This window comes from Pseudopipra pipra, chromosome 1 (assembly GCF_036250125.1).
Source record: "Pseudopipra pipra isolate bDixPip1 chromosome 1, bDixPip1.hap1, whole genome shotgun sequence".
Taxonomy (NCBI): Eukaryota; Metazoa; Chordata; class Aves; order Passeriformes; family Pipridae; genus Pseudopipra; species Pseudopipra pipra.
The window spans coordinates 110119806-110134239 of NC_087549.1; the positions used below are offsets into that span (position 1 = coordinate 110119806).

Sequence of the window (14434 nt, forward strand, 5' to 3'; positions counted from 1 at the left end):
AATAAAAAAAATTAATCAATATAACAACACGTAACATTTTCTCAAGCAAAATGTACTGTTAAAGGTAAAAAGCTTTATCTGAAATGCCATCTTACTGATATACTCTTCACTTTATGCTAAAGAACCATTGGCAAAGGATTTAGTAAGCATTGAAAGGCAAGAAAAATAATATTTACAAAACATTATATATGCAACATGGAGAAAAACGCAATAACGAAATAGCCTAGGTGACAAACTGCCAGCTATCCATTCTTCCCTTCCCCTCAGGACAATGGGGAAAAAAAAAAGCCTACTTGCTGTTACTATGTTTCTGTTAGAAGATCTAAAATGTTCACCATCAGGTTACAAAAAGAACAAGCAACAAAAAACCTCTAATGATGTCTTTTGTGTAGATATTAAATCAAAAGGTAAAGAACTATTAAAGTTTTGTCTCCTGATCTCTGAGTTTATAGACAACTCACTGTGTAAGAACTGGACATATGATTTTAGTTTTCTGTACTTCAAGAGTTTCTGCATGCAAAGCAGAGATACACATATATAATATTTGTAATGAGTGGTGGAGGAAAACTGGAAAATCTGATTCATTTTGTGCAGGTGACCTGGTAAGAAATCACTTTCCCATACACACAAGGAACTGATTCAACCTAATGTTTAATGCTGGACTTATTCAAGAAACGAAGGACCTTTGATCTACCACCTGTTAAACTGAACGGGATGCTATCTGTTCCCCAAAACCCAAATCTGCTCCTGCACACAGCAAGCATTTAGCAGTATAGAAGCCAGTTGTTTAAGAAAGATGGATCTACATGTCCTCCATGCTCAAAACGTGTGCCTTGCAAGAGAGTAGGAAAAAAAGATGGATTTAACACACTTTCTATGTCCCTTAAGTAGTTCTTTTCTCTATTTGGAAGGATTTGGTTCCAATACTCTTAAAGCACTTACAAGATACAGCAAATAAGCTCTGTAAACAGATACTACTGCAATAGTCAGTGACTTCCAATAGTTTGCATGATATACTATGTGAGATCTGAGGTTACTTTTATGTACTTTAAATAAAATATTGCACATATTATTCCATTTTAAACCTTGGAAACTGTCAATTTAATTACTACTTCAAAAGTGAAGTGTGACATAGCTTGCACTACTTTTTTTTTTTAAATTAAACAGAGAAAATATTACTAAAATGTGTCTTAGCCTATGGAAACAGCTAAAAAACAGTAGTTCAGGCAAATAATAATACTTATTGTTTCCCTATTATACCGAAAACAAGGCAGTAGAAAACATCTATTACAATCTCTATAACAAATTGAGAATGAATTTTATTTTGTTCTTCTGCTTAGGAACTTTCCCCTTCCCCTTTAAACAGCAAAAACATTATCAGCAGTATCATTGACACATTTCATGTGTTTATTGAATGTTTTAGTAGAGAACAATGGACTTTTTAAAAATGGTTTTGTTTAAAAATACATTAAAGTGGGACTGACTCTGTGACAGTCTTGTTCCAAAGTCATTGAGTCCAGGCCTTAGATTTGATGATGCTACAAATACCTGTTAAGAAGCAGAAGTATTGATACAACTAATCAAATCACAATAAAATAATGTGTAGATTTTTTCACTGTTCTCTTCTAGTTTAAAACTACTTTTAATATGGTCAAACAATAGGGAAGAGTTGGAGTTGGAAAAAAGTGATCTGGTGTTTTTTCCAGTTAGGCAAGTATTGTATTATCTCTATACAGAGCACAGAGAGTACAGACTTTAATGACTCATCTCAAGGAACTCACAGTTTGCAGTCTTATTTGAATACAAACAGCACTTCAACCCAAGCACCTTGGGTAGCACATGAGAAAAAGAAGTAAAAACCAAAACAAGCAAAACCCACCACAACCATTCTGGCAGCATCAAACAAAACAAACCACAACAGCAACATGGTTTTCTCACAAATCATGAGAAGTGTTTGGCCAAAGGCAAAGGTTACCTGAAATAGTCCTGGCTCTCTACTTTCAAAACATGCCCTCTCTTCCCACACTCTCAAAAGGCCCAGCAAAACACAGTCCCATCTAGTCATTACGCAAGAAGCAGCTAAAAAGAAAGCGTTACTTTGAGTTTTTTTCAGAAATCTAAAGAAAATTGTCATTTTCAACATAGATCTCACTCTGTATAAAGTGATGAATATAAATGCCAAACACATATCTTGGCTGCTGATCAATGCCACGCAGATAGCAAATCTGTCATTATGCATACACCCCAATAAAAAAATGTAATATGTTATTAAATTCTTGATGGAATACATGTATGCTATATATTTACCAATTAAAAAAAAAACAACAAAATATAAGTTTTTACCCACAAAGTACAAGCACATAGCAAAACAGTAACACGTAGAAAGAATTTTAACTGAAGTATGTTAGGCAGAAGACAAAAATTCTGTTGTTCTGAAAGAGAACCAATAAAAATGTACATAATCTTGAAAAACCTGAAGATATATTCATTATCATCCCTGACTTGCAGTTAAGAATATCAGAATATCCTGATATTATCCCAATATCAGAAATTGCCTCAATCCTTATCAAAATCTTATAAGTCACTTCACCTTTACCACAAGACATCATCTTCTAGAGATCTGTATCAGAAAACTACTCATATGTTGCTGGATTCTGGATTGCTTTCATTATTTTTTTTTTTATGGTGACAAATTTATAGGTGCATAAAATCACTTGCCCTGTAAACAAATATTCTTGTCTCCTAAATCCTTTGCTAATATGAAATATAATTTATGTTTTTGCAAGTCATAGTATTTTTGCAGTCTCTAACCTTACTGTCATTTTGCATCTATAAAGAAAGAGGAAAAATAATGACACAAAGGTCTCAAAAGTTCCAAGAAAATAATCTGTGAAATTTAGTCTCATTTTAGCAAATTTTGCAAGAAGATGCTCTGTGAAGATCCCATCACACAAAATCGCAAAAAGCATATAGGGAACTGACAGGTGAATCAGGTAGTAAATGAAACAAAATAAAACAAAATGAACAAAGGAACAAAAAAATCAGGAGTAAGATACGCGCATATCCCCAGAAATGCCAAGGCAGTTGAAAGAATTCAAAAAAGTTTATTTAGAAGGTCAGAACACCAAAACTTACAGAAAGCTAACAGTGCTCCAACAAACACTGAGCCCCAGGAAGAAAAAGGCAAACCTCCTGTTCACTCCCGGGCTTTATCATTGCTGGCCTCCCGCTGACTCTCCCGACACAACCACCCTGTAGCATTTCTGTAAGCATTAACTCTCTCCTCTCACATATCAGAGAAAGAGGCTGAGAACTTCTCTTGCTATGTGGCTGGGGAAAAAAAGCATTGAAACAGCCTTTCATAGAGAGTTACCTTTTAGGCAGAAAGCCTTCCTAAGCGAAAACTGTCTCCTCATAACAAAATCTTCCATAAAAAAAGGGATTCTATCTTCACAAGGAGTTTACAGAATTTAACTATCATCCTAGGTGTCAACACTTTACAGTCCTAAAAGTTATAAAATGTCCTTTTTATCCCTTTTTCTTTTTAAATAGTTTACAGATATATTTGGCAGTAAAGCACTTTTTCTTCCCCAGAGCACTTAGGAGTTTTTATCCTCAACTTTCCTTGATTTTACTTCACCTTCTGACCTTAGCAGCTTCATAACTCCAATCTTTGTACAGCAACATCACATAAAAAACTGGAAATGCAGTCTTCAAAGCAAAGCAGACAGATCTACTAAACAAACTTTGACTTTCTCCCCTTTTTTTATGTAATGCTATGTTCATTAACTGTTTTCTTTAACTGCTTTCAGAGCATTTCTAAGAATTTCATTCAGGAACTTTAAACAGTCTGCCATTCAGAGACAGCTTCACTTTCCTGTTTAAGAAATAAATATATCAGTAGGTTTTAAAGCTTCTAATATGTCAACTTAAGAAAGCAGTAGTCAAGCTGGTTCAAGTGCAATTCTGCACTAAATGATGAACACATAATGACAGCATTTTCTCCTTTATTAGCTCTCCTTTCTATCGCTATACAGAATTACTTTAGCTTTTGTGATTAAATACATTTTGGGAACTACTTTCACTGTGGAATCAATACCGCTAAAAGTACCTCAGCACTGTGGCATTTCTCAGCTTTGTCTCTAGACTGAGAGTGAACATGCCATGAGATAGCATTTAAAGTACATAAAATTGATGAACCGTGTGATAACATGAGCTGCTGACAATAGTCCCAGCAGACTAGATGGGACATTAACTCATCATGATAAGTAAGTTACACTTGTTTGTTTGTAGGCAGGATCTGAAGAAAACACAAATCAAACTGCACATCTGCTATAGAGGATCAAGGCAGGCTGCTCAAAATTATCAGCTTTAATGATGAACCTCAACCAGCAGAAAACCCTGTATCAACGCTAACCCTGTTTAGCACCTGCAATATTTATTTTCCAAAGCTTGGTTAATATATTGATAAATTTGGACAACACACTATCTAAATACATTTATGGATGCTGTCCTACAACTCTCTATTAATGTTCTATTAATATTAAAACCATGAATTAACCTTTGTATGTAATAAAATTCCTATGTTCACTTGTACTAAGTTCTGTTTGGCTGCCTTATCACTCAATTGAAGTTCAACAAAACTGCCATCAACATTAAATATACTAGGTAGATTATCCATCTTCTGTGGGGTTTTTTGTTTGTCATTAAAATTAAGAATTTAAGATTTGAAATTAATGAGAATTAAATCAAAGAAAAATATTTCATAATGGTGAACAGAAATTATTGTTTCTCACTCTCCTTCAAGAATTTGGGATGAGTTATTCTTTTTATTCTGAAGTTATTCTAGTATTATTTGTTATACTGGAGTGATAAGAAAAGGAAGTCATTCTCCTCATATTTCAATCCCTACAATTTTCTTGTATATGAATGTAAAAGTTAACTGAGTTCACAAAATTCAAACAAAGAAGTTATTTCCTTTCCTGTGCACTAAAAAAAACTTCCAAAAAGCTAGTCAACACTGCAATAAATTCCAGATTTTATTTCAACAAAAAATGGTTTACTAAACAAGAGAGAAGTTGTGTCTGAAGAAATCTGAGCCATTAGTGACCGACTTGTTCTAAAATTGTTAAATCTTTGTTAAACAGTAGTTGCATAAAATCTTAGTTATTATCTTCATATATGATAATAGATTTATCCATTAAAGGTTAATTTTAGTAACTGTAAGTAGATCTGTGAGTAAGAATACCCCAGTAAGAATGGGGTATTATGGTAGAAGGCAGTGAACACTAAATAATTACTACACGTTACAGAGGATACTCACGATCTCTCAAATACAAGTCTATATTTACCATAATCAGATAATGACCTCTTTTTCTCTAGAGAGCATACAGTCTGGAGAATTGCCTCTCTGTCAACTGAACACAATTAAGTAATCGAATATTGTACAAGTGCAGGAAACGGGGGCTCACAGAATATGTCACATACTGAACTGGCAGTGTGTCTGTGCCAATAACCAACTTAAGAAGATCTTCTTGTGTCCTCTGCAATGGAAGCAATGAAACAGGAAGTTGTGATTCATCATCTATATTATAAGCACAATTATAGAGATACACAATTTTTTAAAAATACATTCAATGTTCTATAATATATTTACTAATATATCATTTTAAGAACACAATTTAAATGTTGTAAAAGGACAAACTGTTTTCTGCCCTTGACAGGAAATGTCTAATCTTGACAACAGTGATTTCTACAAGATTTAAAACATTCTTTCATCCTTTCCTAAGCAAAAATATAAGACTCAAAAAAAAAAGATCTGTCTAAAGACTTTGATTCAATGTTGAAGGGTGGTATAAATTTTAGGTAAAGAAAGTACCACAGTGTGTGTGGGAAAAGGTACAACAGAAAAATCAAATTTATTTTAACTACAGACTGACAAAGGAGGTCTTCTTGTTTCCTATAGTACTTTTTTTTTTCCTTTACAACCTGCCTACATTTTCCCTTTCATAGAAGTACATGGTAATGAACTGCAAGCCCAGGTAAAAGCATTTTAAATTTAATAAATTACCTACACCTTTTACACCAGCTGTCCAACTGGATGGATATAATACAGCTACAATAAGAGAAGAAAGAAAAAAGCTTCTTATCTGGATAGACCGTCACTGCCTTCATTTACAACAATAGTGTGTGGAGTTGATACATTACTTATTGCAGATTCTCAATCCCTTTCAAGCTATATGTAGAACTTTCCCTGATGTTTTAAGAATCCAGAAGTGAAAATTACAGCATGTTCAAAAAGAGAAGGTATTTTATGCCTTGAAATGTAAAGTGGCAAATAGATTTACAACATTACTGCATCTTTGATCTATTAGTATGACTGTCAGCAAGTATTAGTGGAAATAAAAATATATTTATAATTCTGCAAACCCTTACAATGATAAATTTCTATACCTCAAGCATAATGGAAATTACTTTTCACTTCATTTTCTTGTGCTTACAAACACATCATGTTTGTAACATGGGCAAGCAATGGCAAAGCAATCTCACCTTCCTCTGAGAAAAGCACTCTCACCAGGCTGAGAAAGTATGCCATGGTTATATTGTCACTAACCAGAAAAGAAACTAGACTAATATTCATACCAAGTGCTCATCTTTGAAATGGCACATGAAAATAAAAATGACCAGTTTTCTCTGAACATCCTGACTGAAACTGGGTCATGAAATACGGAGGACTGAAAGGAAGTCTGACCATCAGACTATGGATGTGGTCTTAATGCTGTCCAAAATGTAGAAAAAGAAAAAAAAAAGAAAGCAAATTAACAACATATTGCAAGTCCTCTAGAACTCCTCCAGAGAGCACTATAAGATGGACATGTAACACTTCTCCGGGTAGAATACAATGCAAAATTGATTCATCACGAAAAGTCTTGTCTTTTCAACTTTTGCATAACTGCCACAGAAAGAGATCTTAGATGAGTAGCCAAACCAGATGTCATGAACTCAAACAGAGGTTCAACTTGCTTTGGAATCAACTCAAGGCCCCAGAGGGATACAATCAAACACAAATAGTAGCAATTAACTTACAAATCTGCTATGTTTACTAACAAATTAAAAATGCATGTAAAAGTACTGTCAACAAACTTTGGAGCTCGCTTGTTTGCTGTTTTTAAGAAAAAAAAAATTAGTTACTTCTTCTCCTAATCTGTCATGCTAGATGTATGATTACATGAACTCAATTCCAGATGTTCATATCTGATTTCCATCCCAGCTCTTAAATTTGAAGCTTTTAAAATTTGAAACAGGAAGGACCAGGTAAAAATATTTGCTTCAAACAGGAAAGAGATCCTGCTTTCATTTTTACCAAGGGCAAGGAAAGAAAAAGATTGCTCAGGAGTCCAAAAACCAAGATTTCTGCCTTCAAAACTGATGTCAGTGGCAATCAACTGGAGCTGCCAATAAAGATGTAAACTGGAACTAGAAACCAGTCTTCACAGAATAAGAATTGGCAGGAATATCCAAGGAAGAGGTCTTTTTCTTTTTTTTTTTTTTCCCCTTCTCTTCCTTGTTATTTCCCTGTATTTAACTATTCTCATTATATGCAAGTTTCTACCATTCATCCTTGCCTTTTCTGAATATAATGTTCCTGGATTTTTATTCTGTTCATAACTCTACTTGAAGTTATTCTAAGTCATCGTCTGCTCCCAAGCAGTGGGCCTGCTACCACTTTCTAGAAGCCATGTTGATGATCAATGCCCACCAATAAAATATCCATGCAGAATATCTTAGATTGATTAATTCTCTGTAGAATTTCTCATATTTTAAAAAAATTCTATAGACTTCAAAGATTTCCCATAAATTTTCTTTGAAATTTGTTCCCTTTGAGTACTGCAAATTCCTTCATTCTGCTTGGTGCAGATCCAAACTAGACCAAACAACAGTTGGATTCTTTTTTAAATGTGTTTCAGACTAAAATAACATTTTTTTTCCAGATGATAGAGGAAAAGCTAGAACTACAGCCAATATACAAGTGGTCTTCCGTAACACTGGGCCTGGTTTGAGTGTCTTTTAATGCAGTAATCAGAAGACAGCAAGAAATTAGGCTTTTCAGCTACCACCAGTGTGCTATCTATCACAAAAACATGTTCTAGCCTAATTGTGTCAATCAAGCAAGTATGTGCTTTAGAGGAAAAATCTGGATTTTTTCCTTCTGTTACTAGTCTATGATTTGATTAATTCGCAAATGAAAGACAAAATGAGATGGAAGAAGGGATTTCTTTTAGGTTAATTCTTTAAGGTATGCATTTAGTTTTAAGAGCTGAACACTTCAATGAGCAAACTGTACAACAACTTGCATCGACTCGGAGTTGGTTGCTGCAAAAGAAAATTAAAGTACCAAAAATATATAAAAACCAAATTTTCAGCTATGTCAGGCTTTAATAAAGAAAAGAACTTTAGAACAACATAAGAGAGAATTGCAACATTATATGATATGGCTTTGCAAGCATCATGCAAACAACATCCAAATTATGCCAGGAAATATTTAAAACCTCACATAGATTTGTGTTTTCCAGAAATAATGGAAAGAATCATGTTTCATGTCAAGAAGCTTAGGCATGAAATTTTTTTCCATGTGGTCTCTCTTGCTCACAGCAAGAATGCTGACTTCACATTTCTTTTTCCGTACAAATTTAATGGTTCTGCTGATACTGTAAAAATGTAAGAAAAGCACGTATTTCATTTCTTCCACAGAAAAAAAATTGTTCCTGCTAGGTTATTTTAACTATAGAAACAATATTCCATCTAGTTCACCTAGCCCTTCACACCTCAAGCATATCTTCAGTGTGTACAACATATCCATTTACTTTTAAAGTAACAGGTGTCAGTTGTACAGTAAACCAGAGAAAAAGGGAAAAGGGAGAAATCACACACTGTAAACATTGTAAACAGATTTGTCTTAGACATAATAAACTTAAAATGATCTGCTGGAGTTGTCTTTTTAATAATTATATAAAATTCTTTGCCCTGTAGCATACTTCTTCTTTAAAACATTAAAAATGTTTTAATTAGCTAGAAAAGCTATTTGAAAGTAAGACAGCCCTTTCATCAATCTAAGAAGCGAGAAAAGTATATTTTTTTCAAACTATTTATTTTTACATTTACCTTAATTTTCATTTCCTATTCTACGAAATTTACCCACAGTACACAAGTGAAAGTAACAAAACTGATTCTACAAGCAAAGACCAACATCTACCCATGACACCAAAAAATACCAGCGAAAGAACACGTCTAATTTAAATCTACACCACTTTAAATCTACACCACATGCAACAAATTCATATCTCTGTCCCATGATGCATAACCATACAAAATTCTATACTCTTACTTTGATGTGCTGTTCTTATGAAAACTGCGGTAGCATAAAAAGAAAAGAGAAGTATTTAGACAATAATTTCAGCGTTGTCTCCTTCCTTGCAATCATTTCAATCCTCTTACCCAAAGCCAGAGTAAAAAAACCACCTAAAATAAATAAACGGATGTATTGTTTTTTTGAAGCCTCTAGAAGCAAAATAGCAATATAAAAATGATATAGAAGTTGTGGTACAAACTCATTTCTTTTTAAACAGAGAATAAATATGTGAAAACATTTTGAACATAACTGCATACAGAAAAAACCTCAGAGATTATTATGAATACACCTGCCTAAACCAAGATGTTCTGTTTAAACTTTGTGATAGCTTACAAAGGAAGAGGTGAATATGCTAAAAGGTAGTCTTTATGTAATTAAGTTTAAAAGTAATCCAGCTGCAACTCAATTCATGAGAAAGCAGGCTCCATTACCTGACAGATCTGCTTGCTAGCTGCAAAAGTAAGGATTGTTCAAGTATCTCTGTTCCATTTTCCAAGTAGGGTTTAGCTGTCTAATTTTAAATAGAGGGAAGGAACTGCAGGCAGTAAGTATTCTAGAGGCTTAGAATATTTGGAAATTTTTCCTCTTTATAACAATACTCAGTGCTCTCAGGAGCACAAGCTTCACGAAGAAAGCTAAGAGTATATTCCCAGAGCCAACTGGTGAAGTGGCTGATGGTTTATTTGTTAACATCACATTCATTTAGTACAACTGATAGCCTGAATCTTTCCATTTTTAACATTTCAGGGTAACCACCTTTATATATTTGTGAAAATAATAGCAAGATAGCTTCAATTTTGTGTACTGGGTTTGATTTTACTTGTCTTGATTTTTTTTAATTTAAGGAAAAAATTAAAATATATATATATATCTTGCTCTCCCTGTGTGTGAATAAAGCCAAAAAACTCTCAGAAATCACAGAACATTTTCAGTTTAGAGTCCCAAATACAATCCATAAAGACAAAACTACAGAACTGGGCACAAATATATTCTAAAGCCTCAGGAAAATGATGCCAGAGGAGGGAAAAAATGAAATTAGTTCAGCAAAAGCCTACATAGTATAACAGTCAGAAAAAATAAGCTTTCCACTGCACAATACATACATAATAAAGGTAGCTGTCAGACTCATGGTAAATGTCACATAATCATTGTTTTCCTCTGAAAGTAAATTAACCTGAAACTGCTTATCACTGTAGGATCAAAACAAAAAGGTAAACCCTAGCAAAGAATCCTCCAGTTGCCTTCCAAATCAAAGAAGCTTCCAGGTTTTTTTCTTTGCAGCCCTAGGAAAGGATGCACAAACTAACCCATGAAGTATTTCTTTCTTCTCTTACACTCCTGCTTAAGAACAAACTTTGTTCTCAGTAAAACATGAAATAGGTTGACTTAGGGATAGAAAAGTTAAAAGATATGTAATTATTTCTGTAAGTTTTCTATGCAACTGGATTGAAGGAAAAACATAACTCAATGTTGACACTATAAGCACTATTTATTAGCCTAACAGTTATGCTTATCTTGTCATTAAAAAAGTAAGAACTACTGGGTCAAGCTCTGTTTCCTAGTAAGTTTTGCACAGTATAAATTTATTTGCATGTTTCCAGTTCTGAAATGGAAAATAAGAGATGACGCATCTCAGGTTTTTTGAGCAAATTTAGCCCTCACTAGACATAATTCCCATTAACATTAAAAGAAATTACTGATTCTATAGTTCTTATGCATGTAAAGCTCCCTTCAATAGGAATCGTTCATCTATAAAAGCTAGGAATAATCTGCTTAAAACATAACAACTTCAGTACCACAGAATTTAAGTAAAAAAAGTGTAAGAAATATTACTTTAGAACATGATTGTATTATAGTGAAAAAATACTACTTTTAACTCCAAATGTAAAATATTTTAACTAAGTAGGACTTAAAAGTGTATTCCTCACTGTACACTTACATCATAATGCAAAGAATGGAAGAAAAAATGGAATTATAGAATGTCATAAAATAGTTTAAACAGCTGCATTTTAAACTGTATTTGATGATTGTTTTATGCTAACAGCAAGCTTACACCCAAATTGTGCATCAGTTTCACAGTATTATACAGAAGAACAAAGGTAAGGGGTTTTTTTAGTGTTTCACTCCAAAATGAAGATTGATTTTAGTGTTCTACTTCATACAAATAAGTTTACTCTTGAAATAACAAACATTAAAAAGTTGCACAGCAATATCAAAAGTGGAGTTCCGCCAGCTTCAAAAAATACTTTCAATAAACATATAATAGAACTTGACACAAGTCAATTTGTGTTGCTCAATTGTTTAAAATCGAGATATATGAAAAGAAATCATGATTTTACAAGTCAAACTTTTGTCAATAAAAACACAAAATTCTAAGCAGCTGTCAACTGGATTAATACCACTTTTTGGCTTTGTGAGTGGTCAGCTCCAGATGTTTTTTTTTAAAAGGTATCAAAAAACTCAAAGTGAGCTTGGACACCCTAAGTAAAATTACCTTGTAACTCCAGACAATTAGGTATTGATGATAAATCAGAGGCAGGCACCTTTAAAGTCTTTCAGAAGTGTTTTGCTAGCACTTGCTTTTGCAAGTCTGACACTCCCATTACCCATATCTACCCTTAAAACTTCCTACATCACCTATTGCCCTCTATCATCTACTCCCCCTTTATTGTAAGAGAGGGATTTGAACAAAACTGGACACGGAGGAACAAACTCCACAATATCTAACAGAAATTCCATCATTTTTCTATTGGAAAGAAAAAAATGGGAAAACAGTAATCAGAAAATACCTTGAAGTTATAATTGGAAATAATCAAACCCAGTAACTCCAGAAGTATTTCATTCAAAATACCTTAGTGCTTTTGTACCTGATCACCTAAGTAGGAAACATTGGGCAAGATCTCATCATTGCCAAAATGAAAACAATTTCTTTTTTAAATAAATTCTTTTTCCTCAAAAAAATATAGGTATGATTAATACACTAAAACTTCAAAAGTAGGGTATAAATCGAAGACCACTCTGATTCTGAATATGGCTGATTACACTAGTAGGTATACAAATTTATTTTTTAAAGAAGAATGAGCTCGCACTTCTCTATCTACTCCTACCAATTGAATTGAATGAAAGACAGGTAAATGAATGATAGAAAAAAGGAATACACACAGAAAGATTTATTGGTGGTGGAAATTTGTTAACATTGACCACACTGCACATTTCAGCAGTCCATGACATATTCTCGTTTGCTACACACAGATATTCATTCTAAGTTTGAAACCATAATTTGAACCATTTCAAACCAGTATGACTAGCACCACCAGCAACAAAAACAGACTCAGTCTTGCTCTGTCTCTTCCTTTGGGCTGGCACAAGCATTTGCACATTTTGCTGGATGACAGAACAGATTAACAGAAAGTTAAAATGAGCCTGACCTAAAAAGAAAAGCTTTCTAATCAAGATCAGATCCCTATTGATTACTCATCTTAAGATCACAGCAAATAGTGACAATTCATCAATTAGAACATTTTTCCACACAAACTCCCAAATTTCATCAAAACAAAAAAATGCAAACCCCAAATATCCCAAAGCTCAATGTTTAGAATACTCAGCTACAACATGAGAAGCCCAACACAGATGCACTTTCTCTAAAGCTGCAAGTACATACAGTAAAATACTTCTCTCCACTGCATAATAGAGTGTGACTTCGGTACATACCTGTGGAATATAGAAAGACTGGTAGATAGACAAGCACCACATCTAGCACACAGTTGTGTTCACTTTTGCCTTTAGCAAAGCTCCCATAAGTGTGTGTGTATTAAATAGGAAAACATTTGATGGGAAGCTATTTTCCCTCTTAACTCTGATACACAATCTGGATGCCCTTTGATTTCCTGAAGTCTTTACATGGATGCGAATTCAGGGTCAGTGTTTTCCCCTAACATATGTCACCCTTGATAAGCTTTTCTCTGAAGCTTACAATACTCCAGGTCACTATTGTATTTATGATAGAAGTAGTCGAAGGAGAAAGTTAACTTGATGTTTCATAACATTAATTTAGGAGGCACATAAATTATGTTTAGAATCCTGAAATATTCAAAACACTGACAAAAGTCTGCCAGACAGCTATTCACCTTCCAGAGAAGTAGATATTTATCTGTTGAAGAAAAGGGCCCTAGGGGCATAGATCTTCATTATCCCAAAAATAACAGACTTGTAGGAAAAAAAAATCAAATCCACAACCCTTTTACTATCATAGGAAGTAAATTAAGACTATTGCAACAGATATACTTGCAGCACCACTGATGTAATTTTAATGGGAAAATGTGTTATTTCATCTCTCAAAGAAAACAGACTAAATTTAATGGACTATGAAAACAGTGTCAATTAAATGTCTTTTAAAAGGGTACAGATTTTGCTTCAGCCAGGCAACTAACTTAAGAAAATTGCAAGAAGTGATTTAATCCTACAATTGGCAATGTTTTCTCTTTCCTAGTTGAGAACTTCCTTGTTTTCTATTACCACCCCGTTTTGGACTTCAAACATAAAGCAAGCCCAATTAATTGGATTGATAAAAATAATTTTTTGAATGAGGAAAAAAAAATCTTCAATTATGATAAAAGGCCTTAATATTTTCTCCAACAATTCAGAATTGTCATGCTTGACAGATTCACAGTTGTTAATTTATTTCCATTTTCTGTTTATGAACTCAAAAGAACTCTTCTCAAACACACCATGAGTTTCTGCTAATTTACCTGAGAAATGTCAATTTTTCATTTGTCTTCTTGCCACGTGCCCCAGGCAAATATGTAAGTTACATTCAGTGAACCAGGTTGTTGAAAATAAATTGAAGAAACTTTATAGAGGTTGAAAGTTTACTAGAAGTCACTCAAAAATTTGAATCTCCTCTTGCTGTTACAAAGGTATTAAGTGACAATCCCAATTATGCCAGAAAGGTAATTGTAAAGTTCTAATCAATTTACAAAACAGCAGGCACGTGTATGTGCACATGTGTTAGTACATGTGTTAGCA

The 14434-nt window shown here is 33.6% G+C and overlaps 1 protein-coding gene across 14 annotated transcripts in view; it reads right to left on the reverse strand.

Moving 5' to 3' along the window:
• The window catches only part of ULK4 (unc-51 like kinase 4), a 227206-nt gene that overhangs the window by 181942 nt on the left and 30830 nt on the right, over positions 1 to 14434 (reverse strand). The window lies entirely within an intron of this gene.